Genomic DNA, 27246 nt, shown 5'->3' on the forward strand with positions numbered 1-27246 from the left:
GGCCTCCTCCATCGCTCGGCGGGTGAGCTGTTTTTACATACAGAGATTTGGGCTTAGATCCTTATCCTCTGCAGGTGGCTTCCTCTGGAACAGCCGACCTGCCTCTCTTCGTCATGAGCCGGACCTCCTTAAATTCCAGAAATTCCTCAAGACATTTCTCTTCTCTTTCTCTTCCTCTCCCTTGCTAACCTCCTTCTCTTCTCTCTTGCTTCCCTCCCTCGCTCACTTCCCCAGTCTACACAGTCAAATGACTGGTTGCCTGGTGCACCTCCAGACACTCACAGGTCCCAGGCTCCCCTGCCAGTCCTGCACTTACCTCCGGGCCTCCACGCTCTGCCTTGCATTACTTCACTTGGAATACGTTCTATGGGAGTGGCACTCACTTTTCCACCTAACCCTTGCCCCTGCTGGTCTGGGCACTCTTATCCCCCTCCCCCTACCTCGCACTTCTATCTGCGCACTTGCATGACCTGAATGTATTAGGCTTTGTATGTTTGTCTGTCCTGTCCTTCACTTCCCCTCCACCCCCCAAGCTGGTTATGCCTACATGCACTGGTGCATTGATGACCAACCATTTTTGTCTTCTAACTTCCTCTACACCGCCCGCCCCCCTATTTTATCCCCCCACTCTTCATCACACACTTATACTAGTAGAAAGGCCCTGGCCTAGTATGCTAGTTATTGCTGTTAGATCATTCAGAATCTTCAAGGCCTTAGAATGACAATGGTATCCCCTTGTTTCATTCCCGCTTTGAAGCACTTCGGGTGTGTATGAGCGCTTTACAAATGAACAATTACAATTATGTTCCTGCCATCCTGCATGGGGGTTGAAAAATAAGAGTGCTTTCTTTACTCATGTTTGTGCTACTGTGTTCTTCTCATGCTAGGTATTGGAACTCGTGGCACAAGACTTCAACATGTTGTTAGTAACTGTACTCTCTAATCTTAACAAAACCGTGTAATAGTTGTGTAATGTATTGAACAGTGGTCATTTTGGCAGCGTCTTGGTTCGTTGTTTGGCGTGAAATGGCATGGAAAAGGAGAGGCATGATGCAAAATCTTAAGTGTCGTTGATTGCATATCGCAAAACCCATTTAATGTGTGTTGATATTTTTCCAGGCGGGATTAAGCGATGGCCCTTACAATGTCTGTGTAGAGTAGGGAGCACCAGATGTAGGTCCTGATTTGTTTCTAGTGAAAGAGTGAAGGCAGAAAGGTGGTTTTCTTCGAGAATCTTATTGTATACGTTTGGTTAAAGGGAGGGGGTGCAGAGTTCAGAGAAATGGTGTGAGCAGTAATGACAGAACAGATAAATAGTACAGTCAGATGATTTAACGCAGTGTGATGCGGGTATATGATCTGTGTAATAAAAGGTGGAAAGAGGAATGGTGATTCGAATAGTGAGTAGTTAAAGACTTGTGGCGAAATGAGCAGCTTTCCAACCAAAAGGTCCTGTAAGTCTATCGGGATCAATCACTTTGTCAGCGTGTGAGGTCTTCTGGAATTCATGGGAGATATTGTTATCCAAGGCAAGTTGTGGAGGGCGCTCTAGCAACTTTGGTCAATGTGATTTCATCCTAAACACAGGGCGGAGCATATAGGGCTCTTCCACTTCTTGCGGCCCACTGAACAGTCATGGTTTTAGGAGTTTCCAAAGAGTCACGTAGATGAATGGAAGACAGCGTTTAAGACAAATTATGGGCTATTTGAATAGCTTTTCACAACTTTCAGTCTCTGTAACACGCCAGCATCTTTCCAGCATTTCATCAACAATGTTTTCCTTGATCTATTGGATTGCTTCATGATTGCATACTCCGCCTCAATGGTTGAGCACGTGAACTTATTTAAAACTGTTTTCTAGATACTGTGTGACAATGCCCTGTATGGCAAGGCAGAGACATGCCTTTATCATGCCACATTAGTGGAATTCTTTTGTCTTGTCTTCAGAAGGTGTGATGAAGAGCCAAGCCAATGTAATGCTGTGTTACAGTGGTCTCTGCCTACTACCCTGAAGGAGCTTAAGTCTTTATTGGGCTTTGCCAATTTTTACTGGTGATTCATCCCCTCATTGTAAGAAACGGTGTTCCCTCTGACCCAGCTGACATGAGCTTCTGTACCTTTTAACTGGACGACCAAAATCCAAGAAGCATTTGTCCAGCTGAAAATGGTCTTTGCTATGGCACCCATCCAACGACAACCCAATCCTGAGTAGCCTTTTTACATTGCTGCAACGATGCCCGATGGCCCATGTGTTACATCCAATCACCTTTTCTTCCTGGAAAATAACAGCAGTTTAGCTGAATTATACCATTAAAGAGTGAGATCTGCTCGCAATTGAAACTACTTTTCAGGAGTGGATACAACACCTCCTGAGGGCTAAATACACTGTAATGGTGCACATATCATAGAATCTGAATGCTTTGGCTTATTCTCTGCACATCAATTAATGCTAGTATTAGACTTTCTCCATGTTTATTTACATCCTGACTTAGAAATATTGAATCAAACCTGAGGAGGCTAAAGCTCTTTCCAAGAAATTCAGCAACAACACTGACACTATCATTCCAATCTTTTCCTCAGAAGGCTTAGGACAGAGGTGTCCAACTCCAGGCCTAAAGAGCTGAACATCTGACATGTCTTCAGGACACAACTCATTAATATTCATGAGATAGATTTGCACACATTTAGACCCAATCATTGTATGCAAATATGTCTCATGACTATTAATGAGGAACATCCTGAATATCCAAAATATTTCCATGTACTGGAGGCCTGGAGTTGGACAAAACCTGGCATAGTGGGCCTCTGCTCCCTGTCCCAGAACCGGCTGCAAGCTCTGAAAATATGGATGTTTGATCATTCCGCAACTATTTCAACCCAGAACCTGTTGGTTGGGGATGGGTTTCCTTTATAACAGGGTAGATTGTTCCATCCTACAGAAGAAGTACAAGAGCAATCCATCTGCTGGTGTCATGATGCAAGGACCGCAGCACACCCTTGCAACATAAGATGCAAGCCCTATTGCAATGCTGCTAGTGCAGGTGCTGGTGGCTGACAATGAGGATGGATGTGGAACCCTGTTTACTAGGCTGTTCTGTATGCACAGGGAGAAATACAAAAAACGAAAACAACTTTAATTATTTATTTATGTTTGCCTTTATAGCAACGATCCAAACCGTCAGGCATCATGGTGTTAGTTAAAGTAAGTGCGGAGTGACATTCTTAAAATGTAAGACCAATCATTCAAGTTACAACATGCAAGTGGTTTGTGGAGATCATAAACTCGCCAAGCCACATCTCATGGTATGAGGGCTGTATCAGGTATACAGGTGAACAGGGAATTATCAGGTAGGTGCATTAACTGGAACATTCATGCCTCATGGTACAGGGTGACATCAGGTATACTGGTTAACAGAGACAAATTAGGTAGGTGCATACACTGACAAAGCCAAGCCTCATGGTATGCAATGTTTCATCAGGTATACAGTTGGGCTGTTGACACCATTTCTGATCCCCTCTAAACCTTGGTGGATGATATCAATGGATTCAGGACTCCGCTTTGCATTGAGATTGGAACTGTTGGTTGTAACTGTTGGATTTTCTGGCTTTCTCTCTTTTCCAATTCCTGGCCTTACCCTACTATCCACCATTGTCCCAGCTGGTAAGTAACTTGGTTCCCTGCTGTCCTCCATACAGCCAGAAGTGACCATATTCCTGAAGGTAAGAAGAGGGGCGGGAAAGGCAGCTGTCTGATCAAAGACTATTTTTTTTCCTATCCCGTACCAATGGGCTTGGGCTGATAACTTGGCCTGCTGTGCCGGTATCCACCGTTCTAGTCCCTGGAACAGGGATGAACGCCAGAATATTCCATTACCATAACACAAAATGCAAATGGAAATGTTGGAAAATCTTATTGAGTCTATGTACTTTACTGAGAAATGTAAAGTAGAAGGTAGGGGCAGTGTTTCTCATGCTCCTTGATTCCAGCTTCAAAAGCTATTAGAAAGTGCTTCCCTCTACAGAATGTTTTGTTGTACTTTGTACAGAGGACTGTTGTCTTCGAAAAAATATATCAAGATCATCTTTTGTTGTTTGTAAGGTAGCTGGTGGGATTTTGTGTCCCACAGAAGGTGGAGGAAGACAGCCTCTTACTTGCTAAGAAAGGAACAACCTTTCTGAGAGCACTGCAGTCATTGGATTTGGTGTGGCAGCACATGGAGTTGGTCCCGTAGGATAACTGTCCAGGGAATCCGCGACTGAATACAAAGTTGCGCACAGTGCATTTTACTTTGGTAGCTTTAGCCTTTGGTACATTCCCAACAGTGGTAAAAAACTGCCCCACCCATGATTCTCTCTGGGTGCTAGAGGTAGGCACTTCCTCTACGTATCTTCTTGTTCCTCTTCATTGTCTAGGAAGTACTGTGCTTTTTTTGTTTTGAAGGTCCTCCAGCTGATGGTGGTAGTGGCCCTTGTGGAGGAGGGATGGCATTAGCTGATGCCATCTTTAAGATAAAAAGCAGTTTTGCTCAAATGTTTCCAAGTATGTACTGTGTACTGGATTGTTAATGGATAATGAGTAGGAATAGGTGTAGGAGCTGTGCAAGGGAAATTTTGAAGTTGAAATTTCCTAGATCAGTAGAAGATGTAGTTCCGAACTGTCCGCGAAGCCCAGATCTTATCGTGAAGTGCAGACGTGTTTTCAGACACGTCATCATGCCGCGCGCCAGCGTGGGGTCATGTGGCACTGTCCGGAAGGTCCGCAATGAAGTCAGATGTTCGTAGAGGTCTAAGGATGCAAAATCAGTTGAAATAGATGCAAAACGTGTATAGAAGATAAGTTACACTAATAAATACCTATGAAATTCAATGAAAAAACTTTGTTAAAGGGACGTTATGGTTACAAGTAAAACCAGAAAACCCCAGAAATTCACCAGTTGTGGTAAGATAAGCAACCATAACTCGTTTCACCACCGTGCACTGCTAGGACTAACACCCATGACATCAAAGATGACATCACACATGTCATTGATAGCATCACATTTGAAATTAATTTTGATGAAAAGTCCCTACAAGGGTTTGTGTTTATATTGTTGGTAACAAGATGTCAGAGGTGATCGGGAGGTGTGTCGGTGTAGAGTCGTCAAAATTTAACTTGCATGATCTTGACAGCCTCCATTGTTTTTGGCAAAGTTAGACAGCAATGTGTTTGCATCAAATAATCTTTGTGAACTGATATTTCATGTTCCTTACAAACGTTTTTAAAACATAACCTTATCAAATGGTATTTTTTCCAAGCTTTCATTCCTTGCATAGCTTTTGAAGTTTCCCTTTCGCTCAAGGTAAGAAAGCAATAGCCCTTTATGGATTATGGATTGACTTGGATGCGTGGGCCTACTCGGCTCGCAACCAAAAAAGCAAATCAACTGACCTTCACTCAGAAGGCAAATACATTCTCACTTTGCAACAACATATGAGAATCCAATGATGAGAACCGCTACTTCCACACGCCTCCAGAACCACTGTTTCCATCAAACACTCCAGGTGGCGGCCTCAGATTTCAAAATTTAGGACGCCAGTCCGACTTCAATATTAATCTGAAAACATTGCAACACAGACGCAGGCATTGGTCGTCGTACATTGAGTACCAACTTCCACTTTACCGTATGAATTTGGAGGCAAGAAAACACCACTTTTTGAGTTTTCACTGCCACATTCCATCCCAACCTAATTAAAGCTCACCTTCGGAAACAGTATTTCATAAGTATAACAATTGCATTGGTGTCTTGTTTTGTATGTGTTACCGGCGATGTCCGTGTACACCAAAACATGAACAAAAGATGGCGGACGCAGCGCAGAAATCTGACGCACTTCACACTGTTCCACAACCAATCAGTGAAAGCGCCTCATGTCCGCAGACATGACGTTACGGATTAGCCAATCGATTTCTTGTCCGTGGAGCGAACAGGGAATTGTAACCGCAGAGCGGACATAGATATCACTCATTTTTTCAGACCTACTTTTTGGTCGTTTTAAAGGAAACTACTGGAAGGATTGTCACCAAATTTACAAAAGCACACTTTTGGGACCAAGCCCCTGCCGCAAATTTGGTGAAAATCCATCCAGCGGTTTGGCCTGTAGGCGTGTGCAAAGTTTTTCCCCCATTCAGTCTATGGGGAAAAAAAGACATTTTGGGAACCCCCCTATAACTTTTCCACCCCTGGACCAAACATCACCAAACTTTGCAGAGTAGCCCATATACTTTTTTGCAAAGTTTGGTGAGGATTCGTCCAGTGGGAGCGAAGTTATAAGCCACCCAAAAAGTGTTATTCCTATGGAAACAGCAACTTAACCATAACTACACGGCCACACACATTTTTTTTTTTTTTTGCAAGCTCCTTGGTTATGGCCACGCCCTATGGATCTTTACTTCTGGAGTGGCTGGTTTTTTTGTTCAGTCCTCTTTAAAAAAGAAAAAAAAAATACAGGGTTTCTCCAAGTCTAACACTTTCAAAAGTGACCCTAAATAAGAAAAATATGAATAATAAATAATTTATCTTTCTGGAATTCTATACAATAATTGCTAGGCTCATTGAAGGTTTATTTCAGGCACACTTCAGGGAGTGGGTCACTGATTTTGACAATCAGTTACCACCTCAGTGGTCATGGTCAATTATTTCTTTGTGGTTGGCCTCGAGACTGCTTCTTGGTCTGGAAAAGTTCAATACATCTGGGCATGGCAAGAGTCCATGCCTAGGTGTGAAAGTCTCATCCCTTCTGCTTGCTCAGCCACGGGATTCTGACACTGTGAAATCACCTTATTCTTCATTCAATTCTGTGTATGTTGATTTTGTTCTGCCAGTCGTCTGCCATCTGTGGCTTAACTTGACCTTTCTGAACAAGATACACTTTTCTTCTTCTCATTAATTGTTCCACTGTTGGTCTATTTCAGCCAATACAACCTTGCCTTCTTGGCACGATTTGCCTTGGTCTGAGTTTCTCTTTGTCTTTCATTCTTGATTTGTTCGCCACAAAGCTCTCCTCTTGAGACCTTTAGTAACCTTTGGTTGATTCTGCTCTTGTGCATAGTGGAAATATACTTCTATAAAGTGCTCCTTTTGAGGTAGATATGTATAGGTGGTGCTTGCCGCACTCCATCTTACTACTAAGCATAAGCAAGCCTCACAAATTCTTGCTTCTTGCGGTTCCTGGCATATGTACGCATTTAAACTAATTCAATGTCTTCATTTTGCATGTGGCATGCGTCCTGCCATCTTGAAATTAATTATTTCACTTTAGGCTCAGGATGTCACTTATCCATAGTGTTTCGTCTTTTTTCATCATTCACAGGTTGTCATATCTTCTATATGTGATTCAGTCCGGGTTCTTGTGACGTCACCATTCGTCTAACTTCAGTATCGTTTTAGCTTGTTCAGGGATTGCATTCTGACAATCATCATTCTGTCTCGTGTCAATATGGTTTCCTCAATGGGTACCTTACTGTCCAGGGTTTCTTAGATGTCGGTACTTCAACAGGTGCTGTTCTTCTGATAGGTACTGGACAGAGCCCAACTGCGGCTCTCTGCTGGTTTATTTGCTCAACATGTGTCACATATTTCGGTGGGAACGTTCCTGGTACTTCAAAATGGGCGGTTGGAGTCTGAATCGTGCTTGGCACCTCCTCTACACCTGGCATTTTGGTGAAATGACGCCCCTGTGCTTGGAACCATCCATACCACTGTGAGAGACCAGCTGCTGAGCTTGATGAATGCCGTGGCCAAAACACCCAGCTTCTTTGTTTCCTGGGGCTCTGAATAGGGCCAAGGGAAGGTGCAGGCACCTTTTTACTGCTGTGACATCAGGTCAGACTTTCACTGGCATGTCATTACAGGCATTTAAATGCAGCATGTGAACTCCGTATTGTGATTAGCTGTGCCAGTGGAAGCCATGTGTTCTAAAATACATTGATTTTTTGCAAGCCTTTTCAAAGCACTTTATATTTTCTTAAACACTAGTGTAGTGTTGATGTACTATGTTACAATTCGTTGCTGACACAATGGGGGTCATTATAAGGTTGGCGGTAGCCGTGCCGGTAAATACTGGCATGGCTGTCGCCGGAGTCATTTTTTTACCGGCACCCTGCAAAGGGGATGTACTGGGGTATTCCTGCCCTGGATGACCCAGTCATTTCCCTTTGCTAGGTGCCGGTAAAAATTGCTCCGCATTCCCATTTGAGTCCTATAGGACTCAATGGGAATGGGGAGACCGGTAGCGCGTTAATAACGGTGCCGGAGCTACTGTGTAGGTCTGCTCGCGGGTGCCGTTCCGCCGAGCAGGTCAGACCTGCAGGGCTGAAGGGCACCCGCTCGCAGACATCGTAGTTTGCTGGTCCGGTAACAAAGGTACCGGCAAGCTCACCGGTACCGCTGTTACTGGAACGGCAACCTTGTAACAACCTTGTAACAACTATTCACACTCTCCCAATTTGATTATAAAAAATTTTTCCCAACCCCACAAAGACTGCTTTCTATGGCATAGCATTTGATACGCGTGTAAATGCATACGTTAGAAGACGAGTGAAACCATTTGGCAGAAATACTGTAGCATAAATTGCACGTAGTTGAGATACAAAATAACGAGACCAGAGTTTTTTTCCTTGGCTGTAGTGCTGTGTTTCGTTTCCAGTCAAATTGGAAGTTCAAACGATTCTAGTCGTAATTGTGCCGTTTATTCATTGATCCCGAAACCTGCTGCGTTTATTGTGTCGCCAGAGTACATTCTAGGTGGTAGCAGTGCAGGTATTGGATAACAATTATGCTCATGCTGGCACTAGTTTCCTTCTTTTCCTTCCTCTTACTGCGCGTTTTCTCAGTGATTTCGCTCGTGTGATAGCGACGCATGCGCGGAAAGACCTGCACAGTGTAGCTTCTTGATGCCATTGAAACCGATTGTAAGAAGAATCTCTGCCACTACAACATTTTTTAAAATGAAACCACTTTTCCGTTTTTGCATCCTTCATTGGATGTGTCGACGATTCTAGAAGTAAGCAGTTGGTTTTATTTTGAAGGTCTTCTAACACCGGTCAGATGTTATAAATTTGCCCGGGAGTTATTTTGTCCACATTTGTCCCTGGTAAGCATTGTTCATAAATACAATTAACCCCTGACATGCAACCATGTGGCGGGTTTAATTTTAATTAAGGAGCGTGTACAATTAATCCCTATGTGGCCTGCCTGCATTATACTAGTGCATAAAGGAAGGAAGTGGCGGAAAAGCAAGTTGTGGCCATACCCTCCTCTGTCATACAAATGCTTGAAAATGAGGTGTGGCATGAATGGAAGGTGTTTTATGCCTTCCATTCATGTTGCGGCTTCATGGAACATGAGCCCCAATGTTGATTCACACATAAGATGTGTGCAGCACCCAGTAATATATGGAGTGCAACAGCGACCGCCAGTTTAGAGAGAATACACACAGCTTTTCCATTTCTAGCTTGGGCTCACAGTGTTGACATATGTATGATACAGATCAGGTGTGGTTTTCATAATTAAGTGAAATGCCGGCCATCATTCCCCAACTCTGGTATGGATTTTGTTTAAAGATGAAACTGCCACCAGAAAAGAATGTCACCATAATTATGTAGTTATAGAAACAAGCATATTTTGAATGCTGCCTCTTTGCTGAAGTGATTTTGCTTTCACCCCAGCTGTCAAGAGGACCCAGGTGAGCATTGTGCCTGATCTGTAGAGCAGGCACTGCAAATCAGGATACTGATGCAGCAGGCCACAGGTGTGCACTATACTTTTTAAATGGAATTTGATAATGGAGAGATCTGGTTAGCAGACCACCCTTTTGGAGATGGCATTACCGACATCATTGTATTACTAATACAATTGTTTAAAAAAAAAACTAGGGCTTGTACACCTTTGCCAGTTGGCAATCCTTCAAAATTCCCCCATGCTTAAAAATGGTTGCTACTCTCCCCTTTTAAGGGTCTGGCTCATCCTCCTGGTGAAAATATCTAATGAGGACATCTGCATTGGAGTGCTGCAGCCCAGGTTTTTGTTGGATGTACATTCCCAACTCCTGTAGCAATATGGCCAAAGGGAATACCTTGGGATTCTCTCCCTGCATGGCCATAAGTCACCTAATTTGTCTGTGGTCTGTTTGGACATTGATGTGGGAATAAAGTACGTAGGATTTCAGCTTGTGTACCACCCTAACTACCTCAAATGCCTCTATTTCAAAAGTGACGAATGGGTGTTTTGCTTGGTCAAGTGCCTACTAAGGTATGTACAAGATTGCTCTACGCCCCCAAAGTTCAGCTGTGCTAGCACTGCATAATTCAATATTCACAGGCATCTGTCTGAATGATGAAAGCTGGTAGGGGCATTTTGTAACCGACAAGGCATAATGATTAACTGATAGTTCCCTTTTTGGGCAGAACATGCAGACCTCTTTCCTTGTTCAGTTAAGCCAACCTGCCAGAACCCTGGTATGATTTCAAAGGTACTCAAGTTCATTAACTTTGGAGCACCTGATCTGTCAAATAATGTATCTTCCTTGGGTATGGGGTGAGCATCTGTCTTTGTGACAGAATTGAGCCCTCTGTAGGGCACACACAAGTAGGATTCTGTTTTACTTTTGGTGGACGTTATAGGGGTTATTAACACAGAGCCAGCAATGGGCTAGCCCAGGGGCTTTTGGGTGGCTCAATAACCCCCACGTCTAACACCTTGGAGACTTTGCCCTTAACGGTATCCTTGACTTTGTCAGACATCCAGTGAATCCCACTAGTCACCTGCTTACTGTATCCAGTAAATGCTAAACCTGAAAATGCTATCCTAAGTAGGCTGTAATTCCAGTTAGACCATGATTCCCCTATCCAATGTGAAATCTATAAAAGGTTCAAATGCACTAAAAGGAGTACATCAGATATTATCCACATTGAAAGTGTTCTCCTCTACAGATGATAGTAATTTGGCATTCAGCCAATTCCAAAAGAATTAGTTTTGTGACCCATCAGCAACTTCTGTGTAATGTTTCACTAAATGTTATACCAATGGGGAAAACCTGGTCTATTTGTGGTGATCTACAAGCATTCTCATGTGGTCGGGGGAAACATTTTTTTAAACTAAACCAATCCGAGAAAACATTTTGCTTCCGCCCTCAGAATTCTGCTCACATGAGAAAGTGAAGTACTGTGTCATGTTGATGCTGGTTGGGATTGGCATGTATCAAGAGCCCCAGGGAAAGTGCACTTCCTCCTCTCCTCACCATCAGAAACATTTAGGTGTACGTACACACACACACACACACACACACACACACACACACACACACACACACACACACACACACACACACACACACACACACACACACACACACACACACACACACACACACACACACACACACACACTCACACTCACACTCACACTCACACTCACACTCACACTCACACACACACTTCTAGCAAATAATACTCACACACACACTTCTAGCAAATAATACTCACACACACACTTCTAGCAAATAATACTCACACACACACACACACTTCTAGCAAATAATACTCACACACACACACACACTTCTAGCAAATAATACTCACACACACACACTTCTAGCAAATAATACTCACACACACACTTCTAGCAAATAATACTCACACACACACACACACTTCTAGCAAATAATACTCACACACACACACACACACACACTTCTAGCAAATAATACTCACACAGCCTGAAACTACATTTCAGCATGAAACATCAGACTAGGAAGAAGAATTGGGTCAAACAATATCATCACACTTAGCCAAAGTTCACAGATGCAGCCAAACTTTCCAATTGGCATACGCATACAAACAATGCTGAGTAGAACCTCTCGGTGTCCAGCTACAGTTTTCAAGTGCCATCAACTGGTGAACAATTATTGACAGAGTTATAACAGGTCCCAGGCAAATGTAATTCATATGTTCTGCTCCTGTCATTGCTTATCATACTGGTGGAGAGACATTGAGGAGGGCTCCCCCGACTATTTCATTTACGACAGGCTAACCATGAAGACTTTCCTTTTCGAAAATCTCTCATCATTTTCAATTCTATCAAAATACCAGAAACATTGGATGACACAAGAAGTACACATACTGGCAAGCAATCTTATCTGCAAACTTAGAAATAAAAAGGAACTTAAAATGTAAGAAATGGCTGTTAGATCTGGGCAAACTGGAGTTTTTTGAATGGGTATATTACAGATCAAAGGATGATGGCATACTCAATTGATATTGAATACACATCTGTATGGCAGTAGAACCATCATTGAAAGATTCCAAAAAAGTATGAATGCAGACACCCTGAAAATTGGAAGCAGGTAATGTCTGCAACAATTTACTGGTAATATAACAACTAAGCTGGCTAACAATAAAACAACTTGTGTAAGTAAATACCACAAATTTGCCAAAGGCCTTGTTGTAGCTATGATAAGATAATGATAACTGTACCAGATATTAATAGGCAAAATAATCGAACATCTAATGGAATGTGGCAGGGCTGCAAAAACAAAATGGGAGTCACTGAACCTTCAAAGATTTTAATTGCAAGAGAACAAGTCCTAAACATCTCCCAATAGAAGAAACTCATCCAGCGAGACCAGTTAACAAGAAGTTAGTGAAATCTAACCAAGTGGTGTAATCAAGAGCAATCTGTCCAGGAATAACATTTTTACATTCTGAGATTGTGAACAGAAGGATTGTGTGAAACATTACACAAGGACATACAATGCCCCCTATGTGAGAGATCAAAGCAGAGCATTGCAGAATCACTTTACCCCAACTTCTCCAAGGAACATTATCAAGGTATTCCATTGACACCCAGCACCCACAAGGCTTTCATATTGGAGAACCCTTTTAAGAAGGTAACAGGAAAGCAATTTAAGACTTTGCAAATGCAAAGCCACCTGGACCTAACACAGTTCGTCCTGAAATGTTTAAACGGCTAGAAGACTGATGGTTCTCGGTCCACCTGTATAGTTTTAGGACTTTTACAACTTCCCTGCATGTTTTATTCTTCCCAAGAAGCCAATATCTTACAGGTGGATAGGTCGAATAGACATAGGTTGCAACATCTTCTATAACATTCTTCTCATGACTATGGAAGAATGGGTTGAAGAAGAAACTGTTTTAAATCTGCTACACGCTGGGCTTTAAATTGGTCTGACAACTATCGAATAATTTACTGCCACAAGAGGCCAGGAATTTACAGGGCAGACTACTTTGTTCACAGGGACCTTAATTGCGCATTTACACACATCCCTACTACTAGTGCGCTAATGACCATTCATTTATTGTACCGATTGCCTTCTTGCTTAACATTCTTTCTAGTCTCATTGCCTTACATAGAAGCCCACACATTGCCAGTTTGTCCTACACAAACATATACAAACATGAATAAAATACTCCTCCAATGTAAATGTAATGTGCTTGTAAATAACATTGCCAAGAGGCTAAAGATCCAAATAAGGAAGAAAGGCACTTTCAGATCGGAAAGTAATCCTCTTTCCCTTCTTTTGCAACCTGATTACATAAGCTTTATGCTGTTGATTTAAAAGGTGAATATTAAAGGGAAACTCATCAGATACAGCCATGAGGAAGGACATGCCAAACCATCGTAAAATTCCCAAGTAAAAGGTGAAAAACAATCCATCCAGGTAAATATTGAAGACTAAAGATGTTTATGCTAATGAATAAAACAAGAAAAGGCCCAAGTATGTGAAAGACATATTTTCTTGTTTCCGTAATTGTTATTTTGCAGCGAATAGCAGTGGAGTATAATCCGTTGAAAGGAAAATCTAAAATTAGAAGCGCAAAACAAAACTGTACAGGGAGAGAGAATTATGTACCAAGATATACCTCAATTGTTAAACTAGTTGAGAGGGACAAATTGTAAATAAACAAACATTTCCAAGCTGACCTAATCATTGAAACAAAATTCTCACCATGCTCCCCTCTACTGCTTATAGCTGGGCTGGGAACAGATCAATGCGAACTCACAGATGATCCTAGAAAGATTATGGCCATAATCCAAATATCTTCATATAGTAACGCAGGGTATTTAAAGAGCGTAGGGGATACAAACATACATGTTAACCATGTGTACAAATAAGATACGATACTATTCTTTTAACACAGTAACTGACTGGACCAATCTGAAGATTTTTACCAGATTCAAATTCTATCCCTGAAGGAGGTCCAAGAGTAGGGAAGGGAGTGAATCATTTTATCAACACAAATGATGTCTACTTATAAAGATGCAAAAGACAGCATATGGTAAATTAGGACACTAATGCATGAAATGAATGAAGCGTGGATATTTAGGTATATGTATTTATTTATTTATTTATTCCCATTTATAGAGCGCACAGCAGCCCTGGGGCATCGATCACAAGGTATAGTTTTTGAATTTAAGAGACAAGATGAGGCATAATATTCAGGCCAAATACATATACTTGCATGCAGAATTGGAACACTGAATGATGGTTTTACATTGTATGGAAAAACATAGCAGATTCTCAAAAACAGGCACATAGCAATAAGATGCGCAATTGCACAAGATGCGCCTGTACCATTGCACATCTTATTCAGAGTAGCACATTCATAAAGAAAACACCCACAAATGCCCAGTGAGCAAAGGTGTGTAAATTGTGGCACAAAAGAGGCCAAAATAATAATTTTGGCGCATCTGTCATTTTGTACGTGCTAATGCCGACTTGCGAATCCCTTTGCACCAAAAACATATGCATCTCATTAGATACACCCAAAAAGAGTGCATATACCCTATAAAACTCCAGCAAAATATTTCACACAATGTGTTTAACGTTCTTTCTCTTGTTTTAATCTAATGTGCATAGTGAATCTTTGATCAACAAAAACGGATACATTGTATATTCATCTTTGTGGTGAGTTCACTTTGTAAAAAAGTTCCCATGGGAGTAATATATATACCTATTAAAATTTCTCAGGTGGTAGTTTTGCTATAGCATTCATTCAGAAATTTTCTAGAGTGAATTGTATGATTGGGTTGATGTAGAGGAGGATTATGCATTACATTCATACAGTTGTCTGCAAATTGACACTGTGATTGCTAGAGCCACATGGAAAGTGTTCTACTTCCTAATGTCCTCTCGTTCCTGTACACGTGCATTATGGCTGCAGGAGTATGAGGGTCAAATGGGTTCAATCAATGGAAACACAAACTTCCAGTCCCAGCTATGTCATAAAATGACCTCACTCATCCTTCCCTGGTACATCTATAATGAGGCATGCCTATGTATATCCTATCCTAGCAGATGTCAGAATCATGTTGAACACCTTGCATAGGGCCCGTGGCCGTGAGGTTAATGATATCACTGCCATGACACTACTGCTGATATGAGAGGAGTCTTTTGAAAAGAAATACAGGGCTTGCGCTGCATTGACTAGTGGTGGTATGGCAGGGGCTTGAAGTGGGGTGGGGGAAGTGTAAGGGCCCCCTATCACTGACTCTCAATCTCTTGTATGATATGGGGTGAGAAGCAGTAACTCTATTCCTCCCATATACGATTTCCATCCCTATCAGCCGGTGCAGCAGCCTGATGCCTACTGGATTGACAATGTTGGGAATTTACACCTGTCTCGCTGTGCTGTGCTTTTATACTGTTTTGTTAAATTGTTGGATGTGACTGATGAAATCTGTGTGCTTCTTTGGTTGGAAGAAATGGGTTCCACTCCTTTCTCGGCCACATGCTTCACTTTTGTAAGTGACACATGCAGAAAGGGCATTTTTGGAGCAAATCTAGTGGTCGGGTTTTGAGAATCAGGATGTTGGTGCATCTTTGCTCACTTTATTTTGTCACTTCCCCTTTGCATACCTAATTTGGTGTATTTGCATGCTTTCCTCCCACTTTGTGCTTCTTTTGCGCACATTTTGCAATCCCTTTCTAAATAAGTGCATCTCTGAGATGCACACTTCTGTTAACGTGGCACATCTGTATCAGGTGTATTTGTGGCACATCTCAGATTTGTGCTAATGTGTGTGAATATTCGTCTGGGGGCACAAGGGGCAGTAGGCATGACCAAAGTCCTTTTGCTATCATTTTTTCACACCAACCCTCCAACCAGAGTGCTGATACTTTTTTTGTTCTGTTTTTAAGAGAAACAGAATAAATACACTGATTTCCCTTAAAAACAAAAACCAAGACATTGTCTGCAATGGGAATAGTAACAGGATGTTGTCCCTTTACTAATTAAGAACTCTTGGGTGGCATTTGTTGTGTGGTGTGGCACACCAGAAAGGGTGGTGCACAGGTGCATGGAAGTTGTGGCATTGTCATGGGAGAGCGGGAGTTCAGTGGTGTGGGAGATCATGGGGTGTCATGAGGGAGAGTGAGGAAAGCAAACTGGGGTGAGGCTGGGGGGTCTGCAATTGTGGACCCAGAGGGGAGGCCCTGGTGGTCGTGGAAACACAGGTGTATCCTGGCAGATTCCACCAACAGTCCAGGGCCACCTGATTGCCTGATGCCTCTTTCACGGGTGATAATTGTTTGCAAAGAAACAGGAATAAGAAGGTGTTTACATTTGAAAGCATTATATTTAGTACCTGTTAGGCAGAATCACATGCAGTACCCTTTAGGAACACTACACACACTTAAGACGACAAGTGTAAGTACAATTTCACCTTTGGTACAAGCCTGCACTACACAGTAATGTGGTAGCAGTGGCTGAGCAGCCAGACCTATCTCAAGAGTAAAGTGAGCAGTACAGCAGGTTACACAAAGGGGCAGCAATTACAGTGGTTCAAACACTTACTCAAGGTTTCTTGGTAATGGAATATACATTTATTTACTCAGTCAGTTGGAAAACATTCCACTAGTAAGAGCAGCTCAATATCACAATCTAATCTACTACAATACACAACCAATCAGTTTCTGAAAAAGTTCAGCTCCCCCGAAGTGGGAGCAAAATGGCACTTCAGTTGGTTTAAAAAGGGGTAAAAAGACAATGTTAAAAGAAATAAAGCACACATACTTTCAGAGGTAATGCAAATAGTTTCAGTTCACTACAACCAGCAACTCAATTCAATAGGCCTGGGCCAAAGTCAAGGGTTCAGAGTCTTGGATAGAATAGCACAGTTCTGGTAGTAAACAGTTAAGTCTTTGCCATGGTTTTTAGAAGTAGTTGGTCAGATGAAAAGTTCTACGTCGGTTTAGGGAAGGACAAGCCAAGTTGGGAATGTTTCACAAACGTTCACAGAGGCAGAAAGGATTTCTTGACCGCACTTGCACAGTACCTTTTAAATGAAGAAGAGCTGTAGCTGAGGCAGTTGTTCCTGGCAGTTTGTGCAGACCTCGCTGTTCCTGAGCTTCAGTTGTGGGGACAAGAAGGACGACGTTGGGAGGTTCCTGCAATGCCCAGGGAAGAGGCCACAAGCTTGGCAAACATCGGTTTAAGGTGCGAGTGCCTTAAAGACCACAAACTGGTTTCCTTCACACTGGCTATCTGGTTTTCAACAGCACTCTGAAGAAAATTCGACCAGTATAGAGACGGTGTCTAGGTGACTTGCGAGTTGGTTGTTCCCACCAAACTCAAGGGAAGAAATGAACCTTGAAGGGCTTCCCTGCTGATGGAGTTTCAGGCAATTCGGACCTGCAGCAGGACTACACCGGTCGACCAGGAGTTGCAGCAGTCATCTTCCTTGAGCTCGTCTTCTGTTCTTTCGTTTCAGTGGTCGACTCTGCTTTCCAAGTTCCAGAGGCCTGCTTTTAAACAGTTTTTCCCCATTCATTCCAACCTAGATGTCACTCACCCAGCAGGGTGGCTGTCCTTGCCGGACAGCCAGCTGGCCAATTACACCAGAGTACATTCAGGCCTCCTTGGAGACTAAGCGCAGGGAGTTTCTTATCACCTCACTCACATCCTGTCCACCCCAGACACTCAGGTGCCAGAGGAGGTCTTCATCACTGAAGCCTGCCAAAGGCCAACGAACAAAGGGACCAACCCTGGTTTGGCATGCACAGACAAAAAGTGGAAGGGCCTTTCCTAAAAGAAACGGCAAAATAATTTGATCAGAGTCTGTTTTTACAGATAGGTCTTGGGCGCCATATTGAAAAACATGGCTGACCCGATGTTTAGCTACCGGTGTTCATGGTCGGGAAAAATCATGGTAGTTTGTTCTAAACCACTGCCACCAGCCATTTCAAGAGGGAAAAGGTAACATTTGACTGTTACATGAGTGTTTAGACTCAGGGGATGCTAGGCAACCCCTTCAGCACTCTATAGGAAGATAGTGTGTGCTGGGTCTGTAAATTTAAAAAGACTATTAAAATCAATTTAACTTTACATGCTCTGGCAGACGGTAGTCAGTCCCAGAGAAGGTATTTAAACCTTGGGAAGTCTGAAAGACATCCCTGTGCCACTGCACTGAAGGTGCTGTGTGACACAGAAGAAAATGATGATGCCCATGGAATTGTTTTAAAACTCCATATCCAAAGAACACAAAAGTAAAACACACATCAAAATACATGAAAGAGTGGGGAAAAAAGGCTCACACTCTTTCCAGGTAAACATTAGAATCCTAGAAATCCAGCAAAGTTGCTGGGGTTTTCAAAAGGTAAGGAAAATTAGCACATTTTTGAGAATTCTCCCTAACAGTACCAGGGTCATATATACAACCTGACTAAAGACTGGGCCTTTTTCCTGTCTCACAAATGTCAACCTATCCTGAAGAGCAAATAATATAACAGTCTATTTGGCCTTATCATCTAAACCTTTGTATTCTTTTGCATGGACATTCATTTACAATGCCCATGAACAGGTAATTGTGATCACATTTGCATGCGCGCATCTCACAGATACTCCAGGTATATTAAGATTTCCTCCGGTTTAAGGCGTTCAGATTCAGGTATAAGGTAGCAAGTGTCAATCTCAGCTGGTTATGGACATTTCCTTGTTTGCTCCAGTGCAAATCCTTGAGAATCAGTCTCATGGAGATGGTTAGTGCACATAAGGAAATAATGAAACCAATTAGTTCCTTGTTTTAATGTTTTTAAAGGGATTTTGTAGGTTCTTCCATTGTTAATAATTGTTATATGGGGAAACCAATTCAAAAATGTATTTGGGCATGGTGTAACAAGTACATTTACTGGGCAATTAAACAGTAAAATGTATTTAAAAGTTTTACCAGGACTAACCATTGTCTTGTAGATTGTTATTGCAGAACTGTAATGTATATAAGTATAAGGGGGGACAACTTTCACACAAAACGTTTTAAGTATACAATACAACAGAAGTGTTGTGTTATTTACTTTGGTGTTGAATGAGAACCATGGAAAATGTTATTTTGCGTTGCTAACTATTTAATCCAAAGAAGGGACGTATACATATTTCTTTAACACAACATGTTACCCTCAGCAATCTGAAACCTGATCACACAGCTTATTTAGCCCAATATAGGCTGTGTCAGTCTAATGAATGACATGTATCCAATATTAAAATATCATATTTAATTCATTTTCTAAACAGCACAAGTATCAAAAAACATTTTTCTTAAAAATGCATTACACCACATAAAAAATATACAATGTTGTAAAAGTGGTGATTTCACCACACACACTCAAGTTATACAGATCCTTGAACACTCTCCACAGTAGTTAACTCAATTTTTCTTATTTCCTACTGTGTACAACAACTTAGCCTTATATAATTTCTGTCCTTGATATTACTATTAACTGGACATTCTTCAGGGGCGGAAAATTGACTTGTGCTTCCTGTAGACTTCTCTCTGTGGTTCCGGTTTCTATAGCTGGGGGTACATACAATACAAAAACATATTACTACATTGGAATAATTGGTTGTTTTACTTAACCTAGCCACACCTAATCACCATTAGGATGGAACAAGTATATGCTTTATACAATACTAGTGCTTAAAACTTGTAGCCAATCAATGTTGTACAGGTTTATTCAACAATCACAGTTTTTTGTCCTTCACTATTCACAGTGGTTGAGAGAGATAGCCCCTATCTTCACCATATTCTCTACTGTCCTCATCAAAAAATATATCATACTTCCTAATGTATAATATGATCATAGAGCACACACCTCTATTTTGAAACCTAAATAGGTTAACCATTAAACAGTTTTATATGGTATGGCCTCACCTCAATGCCAAGACTTATTTCTCTCTCTTGTAGGTAAGGTACATAGGATTTTCCCAACCCAAATCTGGTATGTGTAACCACAATGCGGTATGTGTTCTGTTAAAAAATAGGACACTCTGTAAATTCTTAATATAAAACAGAGAGATGGACCAAAACACAGAAAGCAGAGAGAAAGGGGAAGGATCCTACCTTTACAACCCTCAGTCGTAAGATATGACTACTTTCTGGGGTCTGCAGTCTTCTGAATAAGCTTCCAGAGCCAGAATTCTACTTTGCTTAGTAGTACTCAGTGAAAAAAACGTTTTCCTAAAATAAAGATGGGACAAACAAGAGTATCCCCTTAAAAGGTCAATTCAATAAGGGTAATGTACTTGATAATGGAATTCCCATATGTCCCCTAAGAGTAGGCACCCTAGCTCACCTTGTACATTGCTTAAGCCGAGTCCCATCTTCAGTGCGTTATTTTCCTGCTGCTATCTGCTCACCACGCGAGCCTTTCTATTTATCTAGAGCTCTGCGCTCGCGATGACGTCATTTCGTCTAACGTGACGCTCTTCCGTCTCCGAAAATCGCGTTGCCATAGCAACCCGCGAAAATGCCACTGAATGTGGAAAGCACAATTGCAAACGGTTACTCAAGGCTCAAGCATTTATTTACAGAAACGGAGGAAGGAGAGGTAAACACACTACTCTCCGTAAATGACAGGGCCCTATGGTGTAAATATTGTGTTCCCCTACCCAAGTAACCAGAAAAAGTACTCTCTCCGGTATATCAGTGTCTCTGTACATTGAATGTACTGGATTATTAGACAGGAACACAATGGTGATAAAAAGGAAGGAAACCCCATACCTGTGGATTAAATCATTCAATATTAATGGATCCCCATAATACTAGTCTGTGAATACTTAAAGGGGTCAACCTCACCCTTTTAAAGAAGGATCTAGTCTTTACTAATAAATGGTGTGGGGTACCCTAACCACATCATGTCTTGTTATGGGTTCTTAACAATAAATTCCTATTTAACAGTAGTTACATCTTGATAGGAAATCCCAACAGACACTGCATGACACATCCTACAATATTAGTTACATGTACAAGAAATGATTTATTTAATATTGTGCCACTCAATATTTTCATTAAGTCCTGTTACATGACTATTAGTTAACAAAAAATAATTTTTGTTCCAAATTTAACAGTTTTCTATTGATATCATCCTGTGTCTTTCTGTTTACTTTCTTCAGGATGCACCATTCAAAATCCATGAAAGAATGGCCCTTCTCCTCAAAATGTTTCACCAAAGGTGCTTTTTCAACATGGTTTTTGAGGCAACTCTTATGTTTTATCATGCGTGTCTTGCATTTTCTGTTGGTCTTCCCTATGTACAATAAGGCACATGGGCATCTAATCATATAGATCACATTATCTGTTTGACAATTCGTATGTTCCTTCATTTGCCATTCTGATTTCAAACCCAAATTCACAGAGGTCATTTTACGTGTCAGGGGGCACATAATGCAATCGCTACAAGGATGATGTCCTACAACCCTAGGTAGTCCCCATAATGTGCCCTGTCTCACTTCCGGGCTACCAGTTTTCTGTACGTCTTTTCGCATTACTAAATTGCGAATATTGGTACTTTTCTTAAACGCCACTAAAGGAGTAGGAATGGTCATAGTCTTCTTCCAATTCCTAAGGGTGATGTTCTTGACTTTGTAAGAAATATTACTAAAGGTGTTAACAAATACCAAAGGGCTCTCTACCTTATCTCTATTTTTCTTTTCAAAAAGAGCTTCTCGATGGTTGTTAAAAGCTCGTTTAGCTGATTGTTTAACAATCTTGGCAGGGTACCCTCTTTCTGTAAGTTTGTTAATCAAGATGTTAGCCCCTTCTTCATAGTCCAGCCTCGTGCTACTATTGCGTTTAAGGCGTAAAAATTGCCCAAAAGGCAAATTGTCACGCACATGTTTGGCATGGTGACTGCCATAATGCAGTAATGCATTCATATCGGTACTTTTTACAAATGGTTTGACCCATAATTGATTGTCTCTGTGATAAATAGTCAAGTCTAAATAATTGACTTCACTCAAATTCATTGATGCTGTACATTTCAGATACCTGTTCTGATTATTTAACCAAACCACACAATTGTTGGCTTCTTCTAATGTTCCATGCCACACCATAAAAACATCATCAATATATCGCAGCCACTGAGATATTTGGTGTCTAAAAGGATTGACCACAGAGTAAATGACAGTTTGTTCCACCATGTCTACATACAAATTCGCTAAATTAGGGGCCATAGCTGCACCCATGGCAGTGCCTTCCACCTGCATATAAAACTGGCCCATAAATTGAAAAAAAGTTTTTAGTAAGGGCCATTTCGGCACACCATATAATGAAAGCATTACTAACCGGATGGTTATCCTCACGTTTTAACAGGGTTTACTCCACTACTTCTAGAGTGGCTCTTTGGGGGATGTTAGTATACAGTGATTGCATATCTAGACAAATTAATATATCAGTGGTAGGATCAAACATAAGCCCTTCGATTTTCACAATGGCGTCTCTTGTGTCCTGAACATAGCTCTTCATTTTGTTTACAAAAGGGCGTAGATAAAAATCTACATCTTTGGACAAAGGTTCCAAAATCGAGTTCACTCCCGAAACTATAGGCCAAAGAAATATGTATACGTCCCTTCTTTGGATTAAATAGATAGTATTTCCCCACTTGGTGGGAGGGATTATCACCGCAGTGTGGGGCAACCCGCAAATGAAATAACGGTTTTGTTTTGTTAAAACATTGCATACGTGGTTGTTTTTTTACCTTTAGAGCCTGTGCGAAGATGCTACACCTATCATAATTCTGATTGTGAAAGCTCTAACAAAAGTTTTACTTTTTTCTTAACCTTTCCGGTCAACTTCTTAGATCAATCATTTGATCATTTTTGTATTAGCAAAATATCTTGTAGCTAGGAATCCCACTGAACGTGATCAAAAGACTGCCAGATTAACAACATCACTGCCAGCCTGCAAGTTCTGTCAGACGAGATCATAACTTGCAACTGTATATTATCAATCCATTCACAGGATAGTTAAGCTGTGCACATCTTCATTGTCCACGAGTACATCGTATTCCAAACTCTTTTTGATTTCCAGCTTTTTACACAACACCCTGTGTGTTAGCATGTGTGTTACACCATGGGCTTCCTGCATGAAGCACCATTTAATCATGTGATTCCCATAAGGAAAAAGGAAAGTTCTGAGAAGCCATGTTTGGCAGTAAAATACTTTACACAACAAACCCATGTTTGTATCTATTTCATTTATTCAGTATTCAGTATTTTAAAAAGCATTTCCTTTTTTTTAACATTCTGTGCTTGCTCTTTGTAGGCTTAAATCATACCTGCATATGAGGACGTTCTATGAAACGGATACACAGGTCAATGACACCATCATTCAGTGTGTAAAAAAGCAGGACACTATCAAATCCAGGTAAGATCTTTTATTTTGTCAATTTGAGAACATTTGAATTAAAATTAAATTAAAAAGTGATCTATGTTTACCAATGCAATGTCAGTATAACAAGATGTACCACTGTACATGTGTATTTAGGTCTAAGCACAATTCTGTTTATGTATTGATTTTTTTTTGTTAAACAATCAACTGTTCCAATATTCAAGCACTTGGTAATACTTAAATACAGTTAGAAAGGAGAGGGAAGAGAATAAGACGCTGGATTATGTATCAAGAGGATTCACAATGTCTGCCATTAGCTTCTTTTTGAAAATGTCTACTTCTCTCTGATTTGCTATGAGAGAGTTCCAATTGGTGGTGCTGAGCAGGGCAAGGCTCCGAACTCTGAAGTTGGATTATTGACATATGGGTCTAAGATGGTATTTATTATTGGATGACTACTGGTCCATGATGGATTTGCACCTGCATTTCTTGTAAATAAATACGACAAGGCATTTGACATGTGTCACCTTGCCTGATACACACATATATTTGAAAATGATCTGGAACCTAGTGTGGGAATGGAGAATCTGGTGGTGTGGATTTGTCTTTTCGCATGAGACTATTCTGCCAATGGTGTTCCTAGTGATTTTGTGTGGGCTAATGTTACAATATTTATTTTTATTCTAGATCTATCTTTCAAAGTTTATGAGTATGTATTGTCTATTTTTAAATAAAATAATGTATCCAACTTTGATATGAGATTAGAGGGTGTGTTGCATTAAGTGATGTTTGTTAGAGTATTAGGCATGTTTTCATTGCAACTGTATAACTACAGGCAAATTAATAGAAATTGTAATTACATGGCTATATTACATAGGTGGAACCCAAGTCACGCTCAATTCCTGGTCATGATGCAAATCCAAACCTCCATTTATTAAATGGATTGTTTGATGTATGTCAAACAGTACTTTTCAAATAGTGTGGTATTAGTGTCATGTTGAGAAGAAAATATGTTGCATGCTAAAACTATAGACTATACCTAAGTGGCATTTTGTCTCCTATTGCTCAGGCTTTCTGGAAATTCGTATTGCACTTTGTGAAGAAATGGCAAATATTAGAGAAAGGATTAAAGCCACACCATTGGCTAGGTTTCCATTAAGTAGAAATTCACGGACAATAGATGCATGAAAACATATGGAGGATGATTTGAAACATAGTAATTCACCATTATTTGGCCGCTCACTCCATGGCGTGAGAGTGCATCAACCTTGTGTGGTTGCTATGAAAAGTAATAGGTCTACGACCATGTATACAACACCCTCCTCATAAACTCTGATTCAACAACAAGTCAAGCAATGAAAAGTGATACAATTCTGCAGGGACTGACTGCACCTTCTCTGAAATGCAATAGTGAAACATTCAAAGAAAGACTAAGTGGCTGATTTGTGGAATTTTTGCGCCGAAAAACAGGGATTTGTGCGCCATCCTTCCCGAAAATCCCCATTTGTTAAACAGGGATTTGCGGGCAGAATGGCGCACAAATCTCTGTTTTTCAGTGCAAATAATTCCATGAATCAGCCCTAAGTCTGTCTGATAGTTATTTCATCTTATTTTGATGCATTACGCAATTATCAAAGATAAACTAAAAATGTTCTTCCTTCCAACAAATGTGTTATGATTGAAACTCATTTCAAATTGTGCAATATTCAATTTAACAGGTGAAGTGAAAATACAGTTTACCCTAATTAATCAGACTAATATGTATTAGTGAATAGAAGAGAAATCTAAATTATATATTTTTGGAGAAAAAAGTCTCATAACACAAAAACTATGGAAAATAAAGACTTTTCTTCAAATCTAGATTTTGAATACACTTGCTCTCCTTGTAAATATCCAATCAAATCCATGTTTCCTACAGTTGTTGGAATTGCTTGTATGGCATTATGCTTGCAAGTGTGCATACTACATGTTTGTACCACAAAAGTAAGATTTAAATAACTCAATAACTGATTGGTCACAATTAATATGTTTCTCAAGATCAAAAATGGTACTAGAAATGTTATTTTTCCATTCACCAATTCAACTTCTCCCCAATTTCAGTATCGGAATTGGCCAGTATTATTGAACATCTTAAAACCACAAGATGCAAGGGTGATCCATGTTCAGTTATGATAATAAAATTCTGCTCCCCTACTTTAATTCATGCGCTATGCAAATTTATGAACGCATCCTTCTTAAAATATCATGTCCCGACGGGGATAAAAAAAGGCTTGGATAACTCCTGTTTTGAAGAAACCAGAATTATGTGCAAAAACGCCTTAAACTATCGGCCAGCCACAAACACACCTTTCCTTTTGAAAATTCTGGAACATGTGGCTTATGTTCAAATTTCGTTCCACTTGAATAAGCATTTGATCCTTAATAAATATCAATCTGGTTTTAGACATGGTCACGGGACTGATGCAGCATTCCTGGAATTGAAGTCTACATTACTTGACTTGATGGATAGGGCCCTGGCCTTGCTCCTTATGTGGCTAGATATGTCCGTGGCTTTTGACCTGGATGAACATTCCATTCTGATTACCAGGTTGAAGGTACGTGGCAAATTTCTCTGATGATGCTGCACTGTGGATCACTACGTTTCTTAGCAAAAGACAGTGTAGAGGCGGAGGCTTTGCCTATAACTTTGGCATATGGTGTTCCCCAGGGTGCTTGTGTGTCTCCTTGCCTTTATAGTACCTTTATGGTTCCCTTTTTTGATCTTTTGGAGCAGAATGGCGTAGCCTTTCCAACTATGCGGATGATACGCAATGTGTAATCTCCCTGACAGGATTGAACTCGGAGGATTACATTTGCCTAACCAGGGTTTATGACCTTATACAAACCTGGATGCTGCAGAATGGCCTGGCTTTGAATAAAGAAAAAAACAGAGCTCATGGTACTCAGTACTCAGAATAAATTAAAGAAGCTAGGACCCACTTACAATTGTTTTTCAATCGCAGGTTTTAACATCTCCACTAAACAGAAAGTGAAAACTCTAGGAATTGTACTTGAACACCATTTGAATAAGAGGGCACATGCTAGTAGCTTGATATCTTCTTCAGCCTACTACATAACATCGTTAGCCCATCTCCGGCCATATATCACTCAGATTAATGCAGACACTATTGCGAGGGCCATTATAGGGTCGAAGCTGTATTATTGCTGTAGTCTCCTGACTGGCATCAGGAAATATGAATTTAGCTGTCTACAGGTAATCCAAAATAGCGCTGTTAGAGTTGTTAAATGACTCAATTGGAGAGATTATGTTTCCGAGGCCAGAAGGAGTTTACACTGACTCCCAGTGGAATCCAGTATTAGGTATCTGTTGCTTTTGATCATCCACAAATGACGCACAGGACTGATGCCAGTCTACTTGAAGGAATTACTCTCTGAGAAACCTAATGTCAGACTTCAGATTCAAGAACTCGTATATATTGAAGGTACCCATTTGTAATACTGGTAAAGCTATGAAAGGGGCTTTTGTTAAAGCTGCTCCTAGAGCCCTTCCGCTTGACCTAAGAGACACAAAATCAATGGATGCTTTTAGGAA

At 40.8% G+C, this 27246-nt stretch overlaps 1 protein-coding gene across 6 annotated transcripts in view; it reads left to right on the plus strand.

Moving 5' to 3' along the window:
* The window catches only part of GULP1 (GULP PTB domain containing engulfment adaptor 1), a 2063281-nt gene that overhangs the window by 732341 nt on the left and 1303694 nt on the right, over positions 1–27246 (plus strand). For all 6 annotated transcript variants that reach the window (XM_069615617.1, XM_069615618.1, XM_069615616.1 and 3 more), the window contains exon 3: positions 23589–23690. The gene's annotated coding sequence lies outside the window, so the exon portion shown is untranslated. The remainder of the gene's footprint in view (positions 1–23588; positions 23691–27246) is intronic.

This window comes from Ambystoma mexicanum, chromosome 9 (assembly GCF_040938575.1).
Source record: "Ambystoma mexicanum isolate Mex_15411 chromosome 9, UKY_AmexF1_1, whole genome shotgun sequence".
Lineage (NCBI taxonomy): Eukaryota > Metazoa > Chordata > Amphibia > Caudata > Ambystomatidae > Ambystoma > Ambystoma mexicanum.